Raw genomic sequence first — 22780 nt, forward strand, 5'->3', positions numbered from 1 at the left:
TAGGAAGAACTTCCTGACAGTAAGAGCTGTTCGACAGTGGAATTTGCTGCCAAGGAGTGTGGTGGAGTCTCCTTCTTTGGAGGTCTTGAAGCAGAGGCTTGACAACCATATGTCAGGAGTGCTCTGATGGTGTTTCCTGCTTGGCAGGGGGTTGGACTCGATGGCCCTTGTGGTCTCTTCCAACTCTATGATTCTATGATTCTATGGTTGATTAGTGGCACTTCAGAGCACTGTGCAGAGCTCTTTGTGAGCCATGTGTGGTGCTTTGAAGTCCCAACAATGATCACCTGATGTCACTGTGACATTGGTCATTGACAGGTGGGCAGTCATGGCCATCTGTTAAATCTGACCTATGATGGCTAGGGCGAATAAGGAACTGGCCCACTAGACAGATCAGGTTCTCCACGCCTGGGGTACAGGATTTCATCCTCACTCACTATGTCTCAAGAGCTAGTCTCTGACCATGATATCTATGTTAGCCTTTGACTATTTAATTGTGAGTGCTAGGAATGGGCAAATATGCCAGTTTCAGTTTCTCTCAGTTTCTCATTTTTCCAGTTCTCCAAATTTCCACATCGGTTTGCATTTTAAAAAAAAAGTCTGCATGAAAATGCCCCAGCAATTTAGTGCCCTCTTTCCCCAATGAACACCTTTTTGTAAAGCAACTCCCTTGAATATAAGGTCTTTCTTGTATGTTATGTAGCATGTATATGCACATTTCCCCATGACATATGCATTTCTGTACACAATATTTGGCTGGAGAACTGCATTGCAAAATTCAAAGAACTGCAATCTCAAAGGGTGGCTGTGTTTCAGTTCATGTGTTGTTTTGGAAAATAAAAATTAGGTAAGTTTGCTTTTAAATGTGAAACCAGCTGAATTTATTCTCCAACCTTATGGATGATACAGAAGTGCAAATGTGACTAATCTAAGATTATATGACCCTTCTTTATTATTTCCATGGCTATTTCCATCATGATGAAAAATGACATTGACGTTTGAGATGCTTGCCTATGAAAATGAATATCATCTTTTTCCAGGTTGTGCTTTTCTATATTTGTTTTCATTTAGGTTTATTATTGCATTGTTGTGCTTTCTTTCCTGTTCAAAAGCGCAGGTATGAGTGTAAGGCTATAACTTTAATAGAAGCATATATGTTTGCGTCTTTCCTACACTTTCCTCAGTTGTAAATGACCTTTGAGGGAGAAATTCTGAAAACTTTTTGATGGCATTTCAGGTATTCTTTGTTAATGAACAGGACTGCACCTAGAAAAGCAGACAGACGGACAGAATTTCCCAAGGAATAACAACAAACTGTACAGTTACTCTTTGCAATGGCATCTCCATGGATGAGCAGAATATTTTCCTGTGCCTTTGTCTTGGAAAACACAATTAGCCAACAATAGCAAGTCAATAAAGATCCCCAGCATCATTGTGAAAGGTCAAATTCATATAGCTTGGTGATGTATTAGAAAACCGCAGCCATTAAAATATATATCATCTTTATGCGAAAGTTGATAACGAGGGGAGAGAATGAGACAGCCTTTCATCCATTCTCATGCTGATGAAAACTAATGAAAATGAGCAATATTACAAGCTGTCTAATCTCATTTACAGTTCATGTGCCTGACTCGGAAATAATCACCATTTTGGTAACATGGATGCATCTTAATCTCAGTCTCATGGAAAATGGGATGCAAGAGCTCAATGTTTACCCATAGGGAAGTTGATTTGGGAGATAATGTGCTTGTTATTGAGGGAAAGAGAGGATTGGCACAGGTTTCAGATATTCACTCTGGAGGGGGGGGGGGAGAGCCCTATGCCCAGGCAATCCTAAATGCATACTAAGAATTTACATTTAATCTATTGGCAATAAGCAACCTTCCTCCGTGTAAACATGAGAGAAACAGATTGATGTATTTGCGTTCAGATAGTGTAGGAGGGCTTGGTACAGGTAGCCTGGATTTATGTTTATACTGCTACTAAAAGGAAACTGGCAGTTCCACACTTTACAGAATTAGAGATATTCTTCAATGGCATGGAAAGAGGCAAGTAAGGATTTGAGTGATAAAATGTGTATTAGATGAAGAAACTTTAAATAGAAAATTATACATACAGCATGTTTATTTCATCTGCTTTTTTCCATTGTAAGGATCCCCCCCTTAACGTTTCATCTATTTTAAGATCATACCAATGAAAGCCCCCCACCTCTTCCAATACAACCTATGTCTGTTTCCATTGATCACCTATCAATGGGAAATATAGAAAATGTCTCACAACCAAGAGTTCAACTGATGGACGGCATCCGAAGAAGAAGCCCCAAATCCCATAAGGCTGAAGTGCAATCATCTGTATGCAAGACCTGTTAGTGTGAAATTGGGAATATCATCCAGAAAATTTGATTCTATGGTGCTAAGGTTAGTCACAATCATTCATATATTGTTATTTCAACTGTATTCTTTGCTACTGATTTTAATATTTACTTGACTCATTTGAAAATTCTTTGGTTTTACAGTTAAGGGCGGGGACCCTGTGTCAAAGTATTTTAAATAAGTAAATCAAGGCTTAACTTGCAGGCCTAATTAAAATAGTAACTCATTACTATAACAGGCCTAATTGAAATCTAATTGGATTAGGGCTACTGCATATTCATGGATTATTCATGTAATAATAATTGATTAGACAATCAATGTGTCCCCATGGAAACATCGGGAGATTATAACCATCTCCTCCTTCGATCATATTGTGGGGTCAAGAGGAAGTTCACATCTTTCCCATGAGCCACACAACTTGTGAAAGACAAACACCTTGCCAGGCTTGACATTTCGTTTACCCAAGTATGGTAGTTGGAGTTCTTTCAAAAGAGCACTGCATGCAATGAATTGGAAAACAGGGTTTTAGGGAGAAGTGAAGTGAATGAGATAAAAATAGGAGGCGAAAGAAGAATTCAAAAGGTTAAAATAAAAAGCAGGACATGATTGGAAGGCACATAAAACCTTCACGTAGCTGAAGCTACGCAGAGGCTACATCTGGTCAATGTCTGCATAGGAGACTGTCAGGTAACCCATTATGGAAGGCAAGATATAAAGTTACAAGAAAATGAAATAAAATAATAACATGGGATTTCAGGATGCAAAAGGAATTATCCAAGTTTCCTCAGGGAAGCGAGCCTTTTTGTTGTTGTTTAATATTAAAACACAATTCCCCCCTCCAAAAAAACCAGACTGAACACCTACTTTCTTTCTTACACATATTACTGCTACCACTAATAGAAGGTTGGCTTCATCTACAATATCAATGGTAGGCTTTACTGACCTTGATGAGCTGGCATAATGCCACAGGCAGAGGCCGGAGGAGATGTGTGCAAAAAGGATTTGGAATGCACTCTGAAATGCACAATGCATACATACAACTGACACTAGGGTCCTGCCACATTGTTCATACCCCCAGCAGGCTGGTGGGAGGAGCAGCCACCAGTGATTCACTACGTAATTTGGACATCAGTACCTATGATTCATGTGCTCTGTGCAGATGCCCACAAAATACCCGAGGGGATAAACAGAGTTGCATCTACTCCTTCAGCATGTGAAGGTTTCTCACTGGTGTAATGTGAACATGGACCAGCCCTGTCCTTTAGCACACTTTACATGCTCCTTGTATACCTTTTGGGATTTTCTCATGGCAGATTACACAGAGACCTCTAGCTAGCTCAAATATACTAAGTTGTAGAAAACGTAATGAAGATGGATTTGGGGAAATGTGTACATTTATATTGCTTCTCAGTGTTTTTAGTCAGGACTATTGGGAGTTATCATGAAATAATTATCCTGATCATTCTCTTTGAATGAAACTGTTTTTCCCCCTAGAACTGTAGTAGAATGACTGCACAGCACTGCAAATAACCAGCTTAATTTTAAGCATATCATTTATCTAAATCTTGCTGAAAGGTTATCTTTTTATAACAGCTTCTCAAGTGAGATCCTACAGTGTCCATAGGATTAGCTGCAGTGAAGAACTGTCTGAGTGCCACTGATAAATGTACCCAGGTGGCAATATGTAAACAAACCAACAAACCAATATATCTATTTGCTTTCTGTGTTTTCAAAATGAGAAAAGAAATTGCAGCCCGAGGACTGTTAGTAGAAACTGACACCCTCACTCCACCTCACCCACAAAACCACCACAAAAAATTATCAAGAACTAGATGTGGAACTGAAATATCAAATAGAAATTTGGAGGAGCGAGGACAGTGCAGGAAAGTGCCATGAGGCATTTGGGTATTGCCTGTTTCCTCGCTTGTTTAAAGTTTGATGAGCTACAGGTGATATTTTATTTTAAAAACTATGCATACAACTTTATAAACCTGAAGGATTACCATGATGTAATCATTGCACTTGCCCCATTTCAGCAAAACATTAGAAACTGCAACATCTGGGAGGATGGGGAAGAGGACTTCACATCTATCTAGCACGGTAATCTTGGGGTCATGGGTTCGAGTCCTACATCCTGCATTGCAGGGGGTTGGATTAGATGAGCCTTGTGGTGCCCCCCAACTCTACAATTGTATGATTCTAAGACCACACCTCCTCTGAACCTTGAATAAGGCAGTGACTCCTTGGACTAGTCTCCCAATCTTCCACAGCAGTTCTTGGGATATGGGGAAAGAGGGTTTCAACGGGGAGGAGAGAAAGGTAAAGTCCTATTGCATATGTGAAAGTCAGTTGCATTCATGCACATTCAGCAATTGGTACAACCTCTAGCCCTAAAGGCTTTACTTAAATATACTCTATGAAATCCCCATTTTTATTATTATTCACTTGATGGCAAATCATTGACTCTGTAAACACCATTTTGCATTGAACCAATTAAGCAGTGGTGCTGGTGGGAGCTCTGGTCCTTGCCTGATGGGACAACTTTGTTGGTTACCATCCTCTATCACTGACATGTTACATTCTCCTGTCTTGAGAACCTGATATTGCCCTGTTTGAAAGTATTCCAGTAGATGGATAATTTAGATATCTGAGAAACATCTGTTCCAAATACATTATCCCTTGCTGAAGGGGAAAACTAATTTGTCTCTGTCTCCTGGATCCTTTACAGTCCAGAAACCCCGTGCCTGAAGCAAAATGTGTTCAAATACCATACATTGCATTATATTTTTAAAGGAAGTTAATCAAAAGTGCAGCTCTTTAAGAGCCAACAAGAAGGCAGAGCATTCCTGTCCAACTATCTCTAATCTAATCAGTGTCCTGGTTTTCATTTTTCACTCATGCTCATACACACCATTGATACAATCCTTCATTTTAATAATAATCTTATGCTATCCATAGATCTGTATGGCTCTATGGGCAGAGGAATAGTATTAAGATTGCTACTTGTGTTTTTTCAAGTTATGGAATGAGTCCCAGAATGACTCGTGAAACTGGATCTATGAAAACAACTTTATGGAATGATATAGATAGGTGTTTACATGATCTTCGGAGTTGCATCTTTCAAGGTTGAAGTCTTTGTGTCTGGAAAAGGAGCCCCCTTGTTTATGGTAGAGGTAAGGGTGGGAAAATCAGTTGCACCATTGATGCAAGCATTTCTCTACAAGCCCCACACTGACTATCACATATGATATTAAGTGTGGGGCAGATGAACCTGGTGTGGGAGAAATGGTCTCACAAGCCAACTTGGATCCTGTGTATGTAGATGGAAACCAGAATAAAATTCTATGTTCAGAAGCTTATAAAATCTAGCCCAGTACGTTTCTGAGCACAATTCAAAGTGTTGGTGCTGACCTTTAAAGCCCTAAATGGCCTCGGTCCAGTATACCTGAAGGAGCGTCTCCACCCCTATTGTTCAGCCCGGACACTGAGATCCAGCACTGAGGGCCTTCTGGCGGTTCCCTCATTGTGAGAAGTGAGGTTACCAGATAGAGGATCTTCTTGGTAGTGGTGCCCACCTTGTGGAACACCCTCCCTTCAGATGTAAAGGAAATAAGCAGCTATCTTATCTTTAAAAGATATCTGAAGGCAGCCCTGTTTAGGGAAGTTTTTAATATTTAATGCTGTATTGTTTTTAACACTCAATTGGAAGCCACCCAGAGTGGCTGGGGAAACTCAGCCAGATGGGCGTGGTATAAATAATAAATTATTATTATTATTATTATTATTATTATTATTATTATTATTATTATTGTCATTGATGAAAAAGGTGATAGAAAGTCTGAGGGTGACATCAACTAAGTTTGTAGGCTCACTAAAATGAATGAACATGGATAATTTCAACAGGTCTTCTCTGAGTAAAACTTAGTTGAATCTCACCCCAAGAACACATGCTACTGAGCCAATGAAACCAAAAGGCAAACCCCCTGGTGTCCTATTGAAGTTGATGCAGGAGATCAGAACTTGTCTAAGGGCTCATCTACACTTACCTTCCACATTTCTAGCCATAGATCCAGGGGCAAAGGAAGGCTCTCCAGCACCCGAGGCGGGGTGCCGAGGGTCCACAGGCCCAGGGCGAACCGCCTGGCGGCACAAGCGTGTGCGCCACTACACACGGCACTGCCACGCATGCACCGTACAGGTGGCAGCAGTATCCTCCGCTCGTGGCTGCAGCAGGGCAGGGCAAACTGCCCGGGGGCGCATGTGCAGCGCTGCTCTGTACTGTGCATGTGTGGCATTGCTACATACAGTGCATGTGCGGTGCCGCTATGTATAGCGATGGCATGCATGTGCTGTACGGACAGCAGAGGGTTCCTCCGCTTGTGGCTGTGGTGGTGCGATGATGGCAGCTCATGCTACCATGCCCGGGGGTGCTGGGGCGCCCCCCCCCAGGGTGCCTTCTTGTCACTCCCCTGAGAGATAGCACCCCGGCTGGACCGCCTCCCCCCCCCTTCCTATGCCACTGCATAGATCTGGCCTTCCCAGGTCCAGGTCTGAGCGCACACTTTATTTATTTATTTAGCCCTGCTGTTTTCCCCGTGAAAACCCACTCTTTGCCACTGAATAAGAGCGAATGGCAATCCAGGGAAAACCCAAATTGCTCCAAGTCAGCGGTAAAGATCGGGCTTCCCACAGATTGCCATTTGCTCTGAATCAGCAGTAAAGAGCAGGCTTTTGCAGAGAAAGTGGTGGGGTGGGGGGTGGGTAAGTAAGTGGACAGACAGGGACAGAGAAAGTGTGGACCTATGTCTAGAAAGTGCAGGGCAAAAGGTAGGTGTGAATAAGCCCTAAAATCTATGATGCATTTGCCCAATTGTGCTCATGCAAATTGTACTTTAGCGCTAGTCACATTCCAAATACTGAACAGAAGAAGCCCAATCAGGTTTTGCTTTGAGATTTTCACCTCCCGTCTTTGAATAACAATCTAAGCTCTTGCTAGACCATAATGAGAGTCTAGCTACAGGGACTTTATCTTTGTTTTTAAGGAAGATGATAAATACAAACAACATTTGAGTTAAACCTTCCCCAGCTATTTAATAACTTTAAGCAAAGATGGATAGAGATTCCTTTACCACACAAGGGAAGGAGGAACTGATTTAAATGAGTATTCTCCGTGGGATACTGTTACTATTTTAAGTTCTTCCAGCTGCGTTCCTCATATGGTGGATTTTAACAAGTGGAATTTATTTACAAATGAATTTGTGCAGAGCTAAATGGAACTGAAATGTTTTTCCTAAGAGAATGGTTTCCTTTTTACATTTCAAATATCCATCTTCTTAATATGAAGTAGAGTTCAGATGAAATGAGAGTTGCAAGATGAAATTGCAAGCAAATCTTCCTATTTCATATCTGTTAGCAAAAGCTGTGATTTCTGTTCTCTCATTGTGTTTTGTTTCCCAGTATTCCCATTTGTGAATGTGGTTGGATTTAGGGTTCTTTTTATGGGGTAGTGTGCAAATTAAAATGAAATTCATAAACAGCTCCAAATCAGTCTTTATCTATGGTTTCAACAGTACAACATACAATATGGTGAAATGTATCTGCTGAAAAAGCCGCTAGACCAGAAGTTAATCTTCTCTACTTCTTGGTCATTAACCTCTTCGTGGCATCAACACATTAAGCTGAACAGGGATGAGTGAAACTGTCAAGTTCAATTTCTCTCTGTTTCTTGTTTTTCTGATCTTAAATTCAGCTCTCCACATTTCCACATCAGTGTGCATTTAAAGAAAATGAAAAAAAGAAGGCTGCATGAAAATTCATCAGCATTTTAGTGCAGATTTCACCCACTATATGAAATTTTGCCTAACATACGTATTTTTGCAACCAGTAATTTTCTGCACCAGTTTTGTAATCTACCCTGGTATATGCAGTCTGGGATAGATTACTTGGCTGGAGAACTGCATTGTGAGATCTGGAGATATGCAAATTCTGAAGGTCTGGTTTGTTTTGGTTTGTGTATTGTTTTGCAAAGTTCAGATTAGGTAGGTTTGCATTTAATTGTGGTCTGAATTGAATTTCTCCCTCCATCTCTAAAGCCATAGCAATCTGGTTATATGACTCGATAATAAAAATTAAGGGGCGAGGTGCTCAAACACTCATAGAACATACTACCAGTACCTTAAACATAACTCATCCAAACCCCTAGGCTGTGCATGCTTGCTGAGTTCATGCTGCACATGATTAGTTGGGCATTATTCAAAGCTAAGTTCTGAAACAGGATTCAGGATAGAGCTCAAAAGATGTCAATATAGATCAGGGGTTGCCAGCATGGCGTCTCAAGATGTTGATAGGCTACAACTCCCATCATCCTGGACCACTGGCCATGCTAGCTGGGGCTGATGAGAGTTGGAGTCCAACAGTATATACAGAGCACTATGTTTAATGTAAAGCATTAAAAGAACGATTTCTTGCTTTAAAATAAATAGCAATTCTTGGAGGAGGAAATAGATGTATTACCATTCTACAGACTGCCAATTGAATTATCCTGTTCAGCTCATGTTATATAATGATACTTGACATTCTCAATTTCAAGAGGAAAAGGGGAGCCGAACAACAATTATCTAGAATATGGTGCTTTGGAATTATGTTTGCAGATGCCAATCTGGTTTATAGCAAGCCTAGATTGATGTGTATGTAGCAAAAGGAGGTACCTTTCTCCGTGTGTAAAAAAATAAGCAGAATGTAAAATGCTGTGTTTGCTGTTTTGTTTCCTAGTGTTGTGGGAAATCATCTGCACACACACAAATGCTCTGGTTGCTACCGCACTGCCACACTTTTATTGATGCCTCACCATATCTCTTTGCAATATCTTTATAACCGAACTCCCAGATTTAAGGACGCTGCATGAGGTTCAAATGCCTTCTAACAAAGTTATTTTGGCACACACACCAAGCTGCGTCTTTTCAGTGCATGCTTTGTAAAGTTCCAGGGTAGAGGCAGGGTCTTAAGAGGCCTGCGCTTCCTGATGTGAAGTCATTATTCCCCTCTGAAGCTGTTATAGTCACTGTCACGCAATAAATCTGCCCTGCAGTTTTATAATTTGTGCTGGAGCTGGCATCTGTGACACAGCATTGGAGGGATAATAGGAAAGATTTTTATCTTCTGCTTCCTGGTCCTTGCAGAATGTCAACGACACAGCACAAGAGAGCCACGCTGGAAAGTGTCACTGTTGGGTGAGAAACAACCAGGAAAGGGAGCGGGGGCGAGGAAGCATCTTCAAGAATCCAATTGCAGCAGACTCTTGAAAGTAAGTCAAGGACAGACACGTGAAATCTCTGCAAGTACAATACCCACAGTGCATCGTACCGCAGGCTGATCTATTCTTGCTTTCAAGGGCTGCCCTAAATGTTCACCTATAATTTTTTTTCTGGGGTAAACATTCTGCTTTAAAAGAGTATGAAGTGGAGTCGAGTAGGTGGGGAATCCCATTTCTCTTTGCAGCCTTTGTTTCCTTGAGCTGCTGTTCACCAGCACCACTTCCCCTCTCAAGTCTCTCCCACGTAGGAACATATGCTACCTTACATTGGTCCTTCTAGTTCAGTCTTGTCTACAATGGCACTGGCTCTCTCGGGTTTCAGATAAGGGTCTCTCCTAGCCCTACCAGCAGATGCTGGAGACTGGACCTGGACCTTCTGCATGCAAAGTAGATGGTTACCTGTGGACTACAGCCTTTGCCTTCAAGTGATTTCACAGCCACATAGAAAGCAGTAGTCCTGGGTCAATGTTACCAAGGCCCTGATCAATGTGGGCAATCTATCCCTGCTCAGGAATGGCCAATAATGGTATACCAACCAAGGCCAGAAAAAAGCACTCCGGGCCACTGAGGATACCTGTGGCTCTAGTGCCAGTGATGGATCTAAGAGTACTCCCAAGGTATATATACCTCCTTCTTCAGGGAGTATGCAATCCAGTCAAGAACAAAGAGGCAATCTGTGATGCCAATCTGCAATTTATTTTATTTTATTTTTTGCTGGGGAAGGCAATTCCTCCCCATCTCTAATGAGTTTGCAAGTGCTTCGCCAAGAGAGGAAGATATGACAGTATCAAATTGCACATCCCATACAATCATACATATTATTCTTGAAACTGAACCCAGTAACTTACCCAGTTGTTTATGATCATGCACTTTCCAATTCCAAAACAGCATCCCCCCCCCCTTTTCAACCTCTTTTAGATTGGCAAAGTGCTTGCAAACTGAATAGAAAGCCAGGGGAGGAGGGGGTCACACTGCAGCAGAGTGACAGTTTGCCCACCTGATTAAAATGTTGATCAGCTTTGCTGACCCTTTTGGCTCAGCCTTATTGCTTTTTTTTGGGAGGGGGTGGAGTTTAGAACATGACATGGGGAGGAAGTCATTGTGGCTGGTATTTAACAGGGACTGTCTGGTGATGGAAGGGAATCTATCAGTCGAAGAGATAAGGGGCCAGTTTTCAGCAATCCACTTTCCACCAATCATGGCCTTCACCCCTCCAATCTGCTCCAATGGTTTGGGTGACCCAGTATGGGAGAGTGCAGGGCACTGCAGGGTAGCTCACTGGAAATCCCTCCCTCCCCATTCTTCTGATGGATTCCAGTAGACAGTCATCACTGGATGTCACTATAGTTTGCTGTTATCTGCACTATACATTGGGAGCACTATGGGAGCACTTTAAACAGTCACAGCTTCCCTCTAGGAATCCTGGGAACTGTAGTTTGTTGAGGATAGAGAGAGTTGCGAGGAGATCCCCTGTTCCTTCCACAGAGCTACAATTTCTACAGCTCCCTGTGAAGAGGCATTTGTTCCTCTGGATCCTACCCTTTAGGTGCACTTGTGATGGTGTCTACTAGTTGTAGAAAAGATAAGTGAAAGTAAAACAATTTGTGTACTGAAAAGGAACATGACATTATCAAGCCCTTTAAGGTCCTATATTATGCTGCACCTTTTGCCTTCAATTTGTTTATGCATGCCTTTGGAGTGGTGGTTTTTTGGGGGGTGGACGGTGGGTGTGTTTTAAATATACTTTTGGCCTATGTTTGACATCACCAAGGCCTAGAATAGTACAACAAATTCTCAATTGCTCTGTTTCCATAGCTCCATCCAAGGAAACTTCCTCAGTGTTTCTCATGCACTAAATAATATTAAGGTTTAAGGTAAAAGCTATCCAAGGAGTGAGGCTCTTCTCAGCCTTGCTGTCATTTCCACTCTAAAATGCTGCCACTTATTTACAGAGCACTTGATGAGAAAAAGACCGGAATGGAGGTTACACTAATAATGAAGACATTAAGTGGGGGGAAACCATGGTTGTGTCATTCCCATTTCGGGAAACAGCTCTCCGTTTTCATGCTGATGTATGAAAGTGCTTGTTGCAAGGAATTTGTGGTTCTTTCATTTGAATGGGCCCAGGGGCGTAGCGTGGGTTGTCAGGACCCGGGGCAAGGCAAGTAATTTTCACCCCCTAACCCGTGGATTTGCGCCCCCTAACCCATGGATTTGTGCCCCCTAACCCTAACCCCCAGATGTTGCGCCCGGTGCGGCCGGCCCCCCCTGCACCCCCCACGCTACGCCACTGAATGGGCCAATTAAATGAAGGTTTTGGTAACCTTTTCTTAATAGAAAAAGCCAGTTCCACTGTGAAAACTTTGAGCTGTTTAACAGCAAAGCAAAGCAATAGCTGAAACTACTGATTAACCATAGAGTTTCCTGGGGGGGGGGGCGTGGGCAACTAACAGGTGAGATAAAACAATAAATTAAAACAACAAAACGAAGCACTAAAAGGAGTTAAGAAGTAAAATGGAAGAGAGGATAAAAACAAGTGCTAAGGGTTAGTTATAGATCAGAAACTTGCCTTAGAGCTCAAAACCCTGCTTCAAGCACTCGGCAGCCATCTTGTCCCCCCTCATCATCTAGGTGTCAGAGTCCTTTGTTTGTTTGTTTATATTATTATTATTATTATTATTATTATTATTATTATTATTATAAAACACTTCCACTATATTTATTCACAACATTCATCCAGTAATTCCACACATATTGACATTAACAACATTAGACTTTTATTTCTAAGCGATAAGAAAAATAACAAAGAAAACATCAACGAATGCATGCTCAGTAGATCAACCAATTGTTTCTTTTTTTTTTTCTTTTTCACATAAAAACCAGACCACTAATCTAAGTGGCCAATGGGGAATGGGGACAGCCTTCTTTCCCCCAAATACATTTCCCTGGGCTACGTACAGCTAGGGATAGGCAAATCCACCAGTCTCCATTCTATCATTTTTCTACTCTTCTGCTAAGTTATCCACATTTACGCAGCAAGGTGTGATTCCTTTTTTTTTTTTAAAAAAAGAAGTCCTCGTCAATAGTCATCAGTATTTTAATGTGAATTTATCCTAATTATATACATTTTTGCAAAGCAGTTTTTCCTAATTCTGGCCTTGCGCAGGTCACTGCTGAAATTTGAAAGACCAAAGTCCACCCTTGTAAGAACTGTTGGAAAAGGAAAGCAGAATAATTTGATGGATATTTTCCCATAGTTTAGCAAGGCCCAAAGAGTGAGGAGTTTGAATATAAGGCCTCTTTGCCTTTAATTGCTTGAGGGGAGTGCCATAGCTCAGTGGGAGAATATCTGACACATCGAATGTCCCAGATTCAATCCCTTGCATCTCCAGGGAGGAGTGGGAATGTCTCCTTTCTGAAACCCTGGAGAATTACTGCTAGTCAGTGTAAAAGGCAAAAAAAAGGTAAAAGATCCCTGGACAGTTAAGTCCAGTCAAAGGCTGAGTACAGGACCGCCTCTCCTGGTATGTCCCGCGGAGGACCTTAAGGTCCACAAATAACAACACCTTGGAGGTCTCAAGTCGCAAGGTGGTTAGATTGGTCTCAACTAGATCCAGGGCCTTTTCAGTACTAGCCCTGACTTGGTGGAACGCTCTGTCACAAGAGACTAGGGCCCTGCGGGACTTGACATCTTTCTGCAGGGCCTGCAAGACAGAGCTGTTCCACCTGGCCATTGGTTTGGACTCAGTCTGACCCTTCTGTTTCCCTCCCCTTACGTTTTTGATCTATGGGCTACTATTAAAATGAGGCTGCATTTTAAATTATAGTTTAACCTGTATTTTAAATTGGTTTATTTTTTTATTTTTAATTGTATTTAATTGTAATTTTACTGGTGTTAGCTGCCCTGAGCCCAGTTCTGGCAGGGGAGGGCGGGGTATAAAAAATAATAATATATATTTATTTATATTAGTATTATCTTGCTTCAGAATAAGGGAGCCGGGGTTTGTCCACAGAGAGCTTTCCAGGTCATGTGGCCAGCATGACTAAACTGCTTCTGGCATGCCGTGACAGAAGCCAGAGCACAAGGAAACACCGTTTACCTTCCCGCCACAGCGGTACCTATTTATCTACTTGCACTGGTGTGCTTTTGAACTGCTAGGTTGGCAGGAGCGGGGACAGAGCAACGAGAGCTCACCCCATTGCGGGGATTCAAACTGCCACCTTCCAATCAGAAAGCCCAAGAGGCTCAGTGGTTTATACCACAGCACCACCCACGTCCCCTTGACTAGTCAGTGTAAACAGTATTGAGCTAGATGCATTCCTAAGTTAAATGCTTCAAAGAGGGCCGCTTTTATTCTGAAAGCATTACCAGTTCTTTCTTGTTTTTCCTGTCATTTCCACGGAGACAGCATTACAATAGCTTTCCACTTCTTTGAAAAGAATTATTCTGCCCCCTACCCCCCAATATACTTTTAAAAATATGCTTGCTTCAGAAACACATTCTCCTTTTTTTGTTAATTAAATGTAAGGGAAACGAATTTGTTTCTCCAGAGGCTTTTCAAACCAGCTGTTTGCCACTCACACTTAGCTTTCTTACTTTGTCGAGAGTTGCCACTCTTAATTGTTGAAGACAGAGTTAGAGAACATCTAGCATCTATCTTGAGCCCCTGATCTTCTGTTCTGCTGAGAAATTGGGTGCATTGGGCCAGATGGAGAAGAGGGCCCCCGTGGTCCTTCTAAAAACTGGGCGACAACACATGTACACACATACATACAGCCACCTCAAAGAGAAAATCTTCCTGATAATTAAGTGTTGCTAACAGCCAAGTTGTGAAAGGTTTTCAGCGCCAAATATGTCAGTAGAAATTATTTGGAAATAAAAATGTCACGCCTGTACTTTTGACATGTTCAAAAGGACATACAGTCAAATATAGACCTGTTAAGTCATTTTAAGCAGGATTTAGCTAATTAACTCTGGTTTTAAATTATTAGTTGTGTACAAATTATATTTCACTTTGTGCTGGGAGGTTGAATAAACTTACACGCAACAGCAGATGATGTCTGACAGCTTGAAAGTCTGGTCCCCTCAACTTCTGCTATGTATCAATAGGTCTAGTCAGCTAAAAGGCCTTGATGAGGCAGCAACTGTCACACAAACATTCCAGTTGTCATTGCAGATGGCTCTGGGAGGGACCCATGGCATCCTGGGAGGAATGGTGTATCATCACACTGGGTCCATCCCTGGGCCTTTTACAGCCACAATTTGGAAGGCCTCAGGGTGCCAGTACTGCAAGCAGCAAGAGTTTCTAACAACTTGGACTGGCTGCAGAGAAAAGAAATACTAAGCTTTAAAGATTGACCTTGGACCCCTCATGACAATTGTGTGTTTTTGGTGGTGGATTTTTGCTTCTGCTTAAAATAAGCAAACAAAAACTTTACAAATGGAATGGAAACTGGGAGGAACATGGGGCCTGCACATTCTCCAACTCACCCACCCAATCTCTTTCCTCTAAGTCCTGTTTTGGGAAGGGGAAGAGATGTGTTCATATTTTAACGCATTATTACCTAATCCACATTTCCTGAAGCAATGTGTGCACGGAGATATCCTACAAGGTTTCTAGTTCTCTGAATTTTGTGGTGCAGCTCTCCAGCAAACAGACAAAGAAGGGAAAAGAAAGGGTTTAAAAATGTGTACATTGGGAAAAGTGTGTACAAAGTGGGTTTGCAGAGACATTTGTGCTGATGGAACAAATCAGAAGAGCAGACTGTTGAATTCCTCCTTCTGTGCTCTCACCATTTGGATCTGGGATTTAGGGCCTGAGGCATACTGTGGTGTAGGTAAAAAGAGCATGGATCCTCAGGAAAGAATTGTTAGAATTCCTGATCTATGATTGCAGTCATAGGATTGTTGTCTTTCACATGACGGTGTGTGTTTTGACTCCACAGAGTGGGAAGTGACGGAGACAGGATGTTTGTGTAACTGTGTTCCATGAAGTGGGACTATTGTCCTTTGTTCTTTCTCTCTTTGCTGGCTGATGCTAGAGAGAGAGGGAGCCATGTTGCAGTGCTCCGTGTGTGTTTAGATGTAAATAAAGTAGATTAGCCAATATGCTGAGTTGCTGAGGTCTGTTACGCAACTGCGCAAACTCTGTGGATCCCTAAGTGTGCCAGTGTCGGTTGGCATCAGTCACTGTGATGTTTGGGCTGAAGAAAGCTTATGAAGCTCCCGGACGATCGACCAGGAGGGAGGGAACATGCCAGTTGGGCATGTGTCTCTGCCAGGGTCCTACTCCAGTGTAGGCTGAACTCCTGACAAGAATCACACCCCAGCAAGGGTTCAGTTATGCCAAGGGTAGTGGAGGGAGGACACTCCATGTTCTAGGAAGTCTAGCAAAGTTCCCTTCAAACTCAGGGGTACTTAATAAGCCCATTTTGGGTTGTGCTGTTAGGCTCAAATCCCATGACAACATCTAGATTTATTGGGTGGCCTTCTCACCATTTATCCTCTGTAAAAAAGGAATAGTAGTGGCTTACCTCACAGCCTGATTGTGAAGATGAATTGGAGAAGGAACAGGATATGTTGCCCATTTAAATATGCCATAAAGAATTTTACAAAAGCAACAGGCTTGCAGGCAGTGTTGCAACATCTCCCTCTCTTCACTTTAAATTCCCCTCAGATGGGTGAAGAGGGCAGATTCCTCTGTTTAAGGTCACTCACGATTACCAGCAAGGCTTAAAAAAACCTGTGCTTTAATCAATTAATCACACAACTAATTGACTAAAGCATCCTGCTCTAATTTATAAATGGGCATACAGAACTCATACCAGGACCTAACCTTGAAATGATCTCTGTGTTTCACCAATAAAGTGGGTTTGGGGGGGGGGGGAAATCAATTCAGCAGCATTTCTCAAGGATTATCTAAAATCTATATATGTGGCCAATACAAAATGAGGAGAAACTCTTATTCTGGTCCCCTCTCAGTTGGTACAGCCTAATACAGGGAAGGGGGCGGGGGACAAACAAACCCAGGACCACATTCCCTCCAGAGGAATTTTCTGCGGACCATGTGGCAGATGTGGGTGGGACCAGTGACAAAAATGGGAGGAGCGATGCTGCATTCCACGAACACAGGCTTTTACACATATACATGTGCTTATCTTTCCATCTTTGATCTAGGCAAGAGGTATCATCACAGTCTAAGCATGCATTCAAGTCCAGTCAAGCAAAAGCACTCAAGGAAAGCATATAACAGGGGCCATGAAGGGTATGGCCTGAGGATTGTTCCCCAAGGAAGGGGCATGAGGGCATCCACCCTGGCCTAACCAATGAACACCACTGTCTCCTTTTATTTCTTTAAAAACTTCTTTTTTAAAGTGCTCTATTACCTACTTTATTGAATTGCCTTTCTAAATAAGAAAAGCCAGTTCAAAAAAGATCCATTGCATCTTTCTCTCCCTTTCATGAGAGTCCTGTTCCAAGTGCTTGGCAAGTCCTGCAACTGACCACACCCTCACAACTGCAGGTCTGCCATGCAGTAAGGGACAGACTGTATCAGGCCCAGACAACCATGCCAAATTATCTTCAAATAAATACTTCTAAAAGATTTTGCAGACCTTTTACTGAAACTGCAGGCTTGTTTTAAGAAGCATAACAGCCTCTGCCTAATCTGTTCCTTCAGAAGTAAGACCTATCGATTTCAGAGGATTTGATTGCATGCAAATATACTTGGGCCAGAAGCCAAATAACCATTTGTAAATAAAATTAACAAGGCAGTCCATCTAAACATCATGTTGTTTTGAAAGCAGTATAAAGTTTCACTTCATGTACTTAAAGTACTTCTGGATAACTTTTGCTCTATCTTTATAATTGGGAGAGAGTAAGAGGTATCACAACAGGCCCCATCCCACACCTGAACACAACGGGCTTCCTCCAATGGCAAAACTATGAGTATAGCATCCTCTACAGTTCTCAATATCCCTATATGGGGGGATTCACATATAGGAAAAGGTGCTCCTTCTAGTATTTGGGTCCCAAGCCATTTAGGGTTTTATATTTTAGCAGCAGTAGTGAACAGGAGCCTGATTGTAGTGAACAGGAGGCTAAAGTGGAGTCGGAAGAATCTGTCATGGGCCAGGAGTCAGCTTTGTCTGCTGAACAGCAGCCTAAAGGGGGAGAAGGTAGAATGACTCCACTTGCAGCTAAGCAGCCTTCAAGAATATGGAGGAGAAGGCACTGATGGGAAACAATTGTCTCTGGCCTTCGTAAACAGAACTCTCAGCAGCAGTCTGATGCTGGAAACAATGCCTGCGGTTCCCAGCCGTCCCTTGCTGCTTCTCTCCATCTGGATCCTTGGCTCTGTGATCATCTGGATTCCCTGATCTGTGGACTGTCTGACTTCGTATGTGAAATATACTTGGAGCTGAGTGTGAATTTCATGCTCTTTATTCAGCTCATAGTAGCAATGAATGAAACTTTCCCCAAAACGTCTAGCTATATATACATTATTTACACAATGGGCCCCATTGATTGGCTAACTCTGGGCTGCTTCTGTAGGCCAATCAGGTTACGGATTCACCTCCTCCAGAAGCCTGATTGGCTGCTCCTGCAGGCCAGTCAGGTTGCTGATTCACTTCATCCAGGAGCCTGATTGGCTGCTCCTGCAGGCCAATCAGGTCGCTGATTCACTTCCACCTGGAGCTGGATTGGGTGGATCCTGCGGACCAATCAGACTGCTGCATTCTGGATCCTATTGTTCTAGGATTCAGCTCAGTACATAACAGTATGTGGATTCTGTCCCTAGTCTCTGTTTGCTTGGCATTGGGACTTGGACAGGGCTACAATAGAACCAGTACTATGCCACACTACTCAGAACTGGTAGTGTTCTACGCAAGCTGCAGCTTCCAAATCATCTGGAAGGGAGGCCCCACGTAGGACAATGTAACAGTAGTCTAAAATTCCTTTATACTACAGCATAAAGGAATGTGGCTAGGCTAGCATGGTTCAGGAAAGGCTATAGCTGGTGAACAAGACTGAGCTGGAAACACACTCCCCTAGCCTATGAAGCCCACCTGAGCCTCCACTGACAAAGTTGGATCAAGGAGGTATCTTTTGCTTGTACCTCATTTTCACATTATGACCTGGTGCAGCTGCTGTGGTCATGATGCAATTGTGTTTGTGTGTTTCTGCAACTGCAGGGAGTTTGGTGATGAAAGGAATTGGCAATACCCATGTTCACAGGCCTTCATCTCTGCATGAACAAATATGGTCATGGACAAAGGACCTTTATTATTTTTACCATAGTCATTATTCAGCACCCCTCACCCCAAATCTGCTCCTGCACATGCATCTTGTAAACATTAACTTGGAGAAATGACCAGAAGTTTTACTTCTATTGTCTAGTTTTTTGCTATGTAAATCGTTGACAACATTTTCTTGGTGAATCAATATACTCAGCAATTTCTTTCCCTCTCTCCAGGTCACTTGATGATTAAGTATGTGCCAATGTAAGTCACCAGCTGAAGTTCCAGGTCATTTATTGTATTTAATATTATAGGGAAAATCCATTTAGATGAGGAAATTTGGTAATTAGCTCCAATATGAGCTATGTTTAATCTACCCAGATGAAACTAACTCAGGTTAAAATCAGTACATTTGATGCAGTAATTTTGTTATTGGATTCATCTTCTTTGTATGTGATTTAATACTTTGTGCTTGAGCAGCTAATTTTTTTTTAATCCATCTGTGAAATTCACAGCTTCAAGATACATTTTGGAAAGTGTTCCATGTGCCCCTGATCTCTGGTTCCAATCCTGCTGTAATTTGCATAAATTACACATTTATGTGTATGCCCACATTTTTTCCACCAGTCACCTACTTGATCTGCAATTGGAGGCCAGAGGCTACAGCTGAAACAGATGCTTGCAAATGCTCTCAGTTTGGTGGGTTTTCCAATGTTGTCATTCAGAAAACCAAATGAGAAATTCCAAATTAAAAATAACATTTTGGATATGAATCATTTAAACTTTCAAAAAAATAATCCCTAATTGTATTACAGTGGTAGCCAACATGCTACCCTCAGGCTGTTGCTGGACTACAACTCCCATCATCCCTGACTATTGGCTAATTTACCAGAGGATGATGGGAGTCATCTGGAGGGCACCGCTTGGCTACCGCTGTTGTATGTCATTATTGGTACATGCACACCCTTGCAGTGTTGTCTGTGAATGGTAGTAGAGGGGGTAAGTGGGGAGGCCCATATGTTTCCTAGATAACCACCCATTGTTTCTTTTCCAGCGGTGAACATCATGAATCACAATATCTTGTCCCAGGATTGGCAGCCAGAATATTCTTCGTATTTACAACAATAGCAGGCCACCTGGAGGAGGAGTTGGCAGCAGCATTTATGGCATAGTGTGTATGTGGAAAGGGCAACAATGGGGAAATCATACCATAGGAAGAATAGATTTATGAAAAAGCTAGCTATGGTAGTCAATCAATTGTCCAGGCAAATCAAAACCAAGTCAAATGAAGGATCCAATGATAGAACCTCTTGCATGTCATCACTAATCCTGGTTCATTAATCCTGTGGACTGTAATCATACAGAACTGAGGAGATTTCACCCCTCCCATATCCAAGAATCTCCTGAGGAGAAGCTGTGCAGGCTGCAGTTGGAGAAAGGTTGTGATTTGCCTAGCCATCTCTCTCAGTTAAAGCGTCTCAGACAGGACCTTGTTCAGCGAGACCTGGCTATTTCAGAGGCTGTGTTTGCAATGCTGATGATAAATAGCCTAGACGATTCTTACGATGGAGTAGCTGCCCAGATTTCTACCATGCCTTCTGACCGGCTAACGGAAGATTATGTGTCTAGCGTGCTCCTGAATGAGTGGGATCGCAGACAGGCTGTTAGAGAAAGCCGGGGAAATGGTGCTGTTAAAAATGTGCTTGAAAATGTGCCTAAGTCTTGGAAGACACAAGAGCTACCCACACTGGAGGAATGGCAGATGAAAATGATGGACTATATGGAATTGGCGGAAATGACTGGTAGAATCCGTGACCAGGGAGAAGAGTCGGTGGAGAAAGATTGGAAGAAATTCAAAGACTATCTGCAGAAACATTGCAAAATTAAAGAATGTTAGAGTGATATTGGACTGAAAATAAGTGGCTTCTAGCTATACAGGCTTTAAAGTTATATATAGATCAAGATTAAGGATTAGGATTAAAAAAGTTAAAAGAAATAGAAATTTGGTTTTTAAGAGGTAAAAATTTAATGTTATATTATATTAGGATTAAGGATTGGAATTAAAAAAGAGGGAAAGAAACTGCTGGACAAACAAATTGAACTGGAATACAAAAGAGGGAGGTACGAGGAGGTCCAGAAAATAAGTAAATTTAAAAAATGGTGAGGAAAAGGTGGTATTGTTTTTAAATGTTTTCTTTTTTGTCCTTTGTTTTTTTTTTTTTTTTTTTTGGATTATGTATTGTGTATTTTTGAACTGTGTGTTTTTCCTTTTTTATTATTTTTAATTTCTTATTGATGTGTCCTTTTTATTGGAAACCTTAATAAATATCATTTAAAAAAAAGAAAAGAAAATGTGCCTAAGTCTTCAGCAGGGGAAAGTGAAAGTGAAACTGCTGCTGTTAAAGCACTAAAGTTGAAGCGGTGCTTTTCGTGTGGAGCACAAGGCCATTTGAGTTTTCAGGGCAGCAAGAAAACTTCAAAGAAGAAGGGAAACTTCAGAGGCAGAGGGGGAGGAGGATGAAATCCCCAAGCACCTGCTACTTCAAAGGCTTTGATCTCTCGCTGCTCCAATCAAAGTGGGTGGAGTTTCTTCGTGGTCGACTCTGGCTGTTCAAACCACGTGGCCAAAGATAAGGATCTCTTTGTTCAGCTTGAGAAGCAAGAGAAAGAAATTCATCAAGCAGATGATAAATAGCCTAGATGATTCTTACGATGGAGTAGCTGCCCAGATTTCTACCATGCCTTCTGACCGGCTAACGGAAGATTATGTGTCTAGCGTGCTTCTGAATGAGTGGGATCGCAGACAGGCTGTTAGAGAAAGCCGGGGAAATGGTGCTGTTAAAAATGTGCTTGAAAATGTGCCTAAGTCTTGGAAGACACAAGAGCTACCCACACTGGAGGAATGGCAGATGAAAATGATGGACTATATGGAATTGGCGGAAATGACTGGTAGAATCCGTGACCAGGGAGAAGAGTCGGTGGAGGAAGATTGGAAGAAATTCAAAGACTATCTGCAGAAACATTGCAAAATTAAAGAATGTTAGAGCGTTTAAGGTGAATCGTCAAGCGTTTAAGGTGGTGTTTGCTAAATCTCGCTGTGAAATTCATCGAGATGGCAAGCTCATTCTGTATGCAAAATGTGTAAATGGTCTGTACCAATTGCCTTTTGTTTCAGGTACAGGTACTGCAGAAGCAACTGAGAAAGAGTGTTGCAATTTATCTGTTGATAAGAATGAGAAGTTGCATGACCAATGTATTCATTATTACCACCGTGTTTATGGTCATTTGAATTTCCAGGCTGTGGCAAAAATGCCTGATATGGTTGAGGGTATGATGTTGAAAGAATGTCCCTACCACATGAAATGTGTTTCTTGTGCTGAGAGTAAGGCAAGGCAAGCTCCCAAAGGTACAGAGTCTGGGAGAGAGGCCAAGAAACCATACGAAGTCATTCATGCAGACTTAGTGGGGCCTCTAGCGCTCTCTAGAGGCAATTCAAGGTTTTTTATGGTTTTGATAGACTCCTATTCGAGATATGTATGGGTCTATATGTTGCAGGAAAAGTCTGAAGCCTTTACCAAGTTTCTCCAGTTTTGTAAATGGCTCAGAAATGTACATAATGAGAATGTACGTTGTCTTTTCACTGACGGGGAGGTGAGTTTTGTTCAGAGGAGTTTGAGGCTTTTCTTTCTGAACAGGGCATTGAGCATAGGACTGCCACGCCCAGATCACCCTGGCAGAATGGTTTATGTGAGAGAATAAACCAGACCCTGCAGCAAGGAATCAGAACACTGTTACATGATTCGGGGCTGCCCAATCCCTATTGGGCCGAAGCTCTTTCATTTTTCTGTCATGTGTA

At 42.0% G+C, this 22780-nt stretch overlaps 1 long non-coding RNA gene across 1 annotated transcript in view; it reads left to right on the plus strand.

The window, feature by feature from the left end:
• Nucleotides 1-2178: 2178 nt before the first annotated feature.
• LOC308458828 overlaps nt 2179-22780 on the plus strand; it is a 33352-nt gene continuing 12750 nt past the window's right edge. Inside the window, exons 1-2 of the long non-coding RNA XR_013977708.1 lie at nt 2179-2417; nt 9551-9675. This is a non-coding gene — a long non-coding RNA (uncharacterized lncRNA). The remainder of the gene's footprint in view (nt 2418-9550; nt 9676-22780) is intronic.

The sequence above is a fragment of the Podarcis pityusensis genome, assembly GCF_964106645.2.
Source record: "Podarcis pityusensis genome assembly, chromosome: 1".
In the NCBI taxonomy this organism is placed as follows: domain Eukaryota; kingdom Metazoa; phylum Chordata; class Lepidosauria; order Squamata; family Lacertidae; genus Podarcis; species Podarcis pityusensis.